Source organism: Theobroma cacao, chromosome 7 (assembly GCF_053813885.1).
Source record: "Theobroma cacao isolate CCN51 chromosome 7, ASM5381388v1, whole genome shotgun sequence".
Lineage (NCBI taxonomy): Eukaryota > Viridiplantae > Streptophyta > Magnoliopsida > Malvales > Malvaceae > Theobroma > Theobroma cacao.
The window spans coordinates 37,679,189-37,681,688 of record NC_142645.1 but is presented as its reverse complement, the minus strand read 5'-3'; positions in this window follow the sequence as shown (position 1 = coordinate 37,681,688).

Below are 2,500 nucleotides of genomic sequence, written 5' to 3'. Positions count from 1 at the left end.
CAGCCAGCAGCCAAGGTCGGCCTCGCTGCCGCTGATGCCTGGCACACGGGCATAGCTTGGTGCCGATGCTGCTGCCTGCCAGCAGCCAAGGGTCGGCCTTGCTGCTGCCTGGCACCACACAGCCCGAGCTTGGTGCCGATGGAAGGTCGGTCTTGCTGCTGCTGCTGCCCGCCAGCGGCCAAGGTCGGTCTTGCTGCTGCTGCTGCTGCTGCTGCCTGGCACACAGCCCGGGCTCGGTGCCTCTGCCGCAGCCGGGCACCACATAGCCCGAGCTTGGTGCCGATGCTGCTGTTGCCTGCCAGCGGCCAAGGTCGGTCTCGCTTCTGCTGCTGCCTGGCACACAGCCCGTGCTCGGTGCCGATGCCGCTGCCAGCCAGCAGCCAAGGTCGGCCTCGCTGCCGCTGATGCCTGGCACACGGGCATAGCTTGGTGCCGATGCTGCTGCCTGCCAGCAGCCAAGGGTCGGCCTTGCTGCTGCCTGGCACCACACAGCCCGAGCTTGGTGCCGATGGAAGGTCGGTCTTGCTGCTGCTGCTGCCCGCCAGCGGCCAAGGTCGGTCTTGCTGCTGCTGCTGCTGCTGCTGCCTGGCACACAGCCCGGGCTCCGTGCCTCTGCCGCAGCCGGGCACCACATAGCCCGAGCTTGGTGCCGATGCTGCTGTTGCCTGCCAGCGGCCAAGGTCGGTCTCGCTTCTGCTGCTGCCTGGCACACAGCCCGTGCTCGGTGCCGATGCCGCTGCCAGCCAGCAGCCAAGGTCGGCCTCGCTGCCGCTGATGCCTGGCACACGGGCATAGCTTGGTGCCGATGCTGCTGCCTGCCAGCAGCCAAGGGTCGGCCTTGCTGCTGCCTGGCACCACACAGCCCGAGCTTGGTGCCGCTGCTGCTGCCTGCCCGCAGCCAAGGTCGGCCTTGCTGCTGCCGATGGCTGGCACACAGCCCGAGCTTGGTGCCGATGCTGCTGCCTGCCACCAGCCAAGGGTCTGGCACCACACAGCCCGAGCTTGGTGCCGCTGCTGCTGCCTGCCCGCAGCCAAGGTCGCCCTTGCTGCTGCCGATGGCTGGCACACAGCCCGAGCTTGGTGCCGATGCTGCTGCCTGCCCGCAGCCAAGGTCGCCCTTGCTGCTGCCGATGGCTGGCACACAGCCCGAGCTTGGTGCCGATGCTGCTGCCTGCCACCAGCCAAGGGTCTGGCACCACACAGCCCGAGCTTGGTGCCGCTGCTGCTGCCTGCCCGCAGCCAAGGTCGGTCTTGCTGCTGCTGCCTGGCACACAGCCCGGGCTCGGTGCCTCTGCCGCAGCCGGGCACCGCACAGCCCGTGCTTGGTGCCGACGCTGCTGTTGCCTGCCAGCGGCCAAGGTCGGTCTCGCTTCTGCTGCTGCCTGGCACACAGCCCGTGCTCGGTGCCGATGCCGCTGCCAGCCAGCAGCCAAGGTCGGCCTCGCTGCCGCTGATGCCTGGCACACAGCCCGAGCTTGGTGCCGATGCTGCTGCCTGCCAGCAGCCGAGGGTCGCACTCGCTGCTGCCTGGCACCACATAGCCCGAGCTTGGTGCCGATGCTGCTGCTGCCTGCCAGCAGCCCAGGTCGGTCTTGCCGCCGCTGCTGCCTGGCACCTCGCCCGAGCTTGCTGCTGCTGCCGCCCACCTCGCCCCAGCTTGCTGCTGCTGCTGCCCGCCAGCAGCCAGTGCCCCCGGGGCCCCGGCACGAGAGCTTCTGTTGTGCATGTTTTTTGCAAGCACCACCCCATTTTTATGGCTTGCAAATTCATTGTATGGTCCCAGGAGCCTTTGGGTGAAGTTTCATGCCCCGATGAGCCGTTTCCTAATTTTTACGATTTTCGGCGTTTCTCGGGATTCGAGAATTTTTAAATTTTCTTCGCTCGGAGTTAGGCCCTCAAATTTTGTCCACCCCTTCCTTGTATTTTTGTTGGCATCACTGCAAAAAATCAGATCAAAATTCCAACCACAGAGGATTTTATAGCCGAAAGAAAAAAGTGTCCCCTTTTCAGACACTTCAATGTCTACTGGTGGCAGGCCTGGAAAAGTTCGTTAGCTCTTTAAGGGGGGGCAGTCCCCGCCCCCCCCCACCCGCCCGGGCGCTGCCTGGCGGGGGGTGTGCGGCATGGGCCAGGCGTGCCCGCACACCAGGGGACAAGTCCCTCCCGGTAATAGCCTGGCCGCGCCCATGCCTTCCGGCCGTGAAGTCCGGCGACCGGTCCCGTCCCCCCGCGAGGGTTCTTCATGATGTTGCCCGAGCGGCGGGGCGGGTCCTTGGACAAGTCGAGCCAGTAGCGACCTGTTGGCATGTGCGCGCCCTTCGGTCATGTACGTCCCTCCCTCCCTTCGATTATCGGGCGCGCCCATGCCTTCGGGCCGTGACATCCGGTGACCAGCCCCGTCCCCCCGCCAGGGTTCTTCACGATGTTGCCCGACCGGCGGGGCGAGGCCTTGGACAAGCCGAGCCAGCCACGACCCGTCGGCATGTGCGCGCCCCTCGGT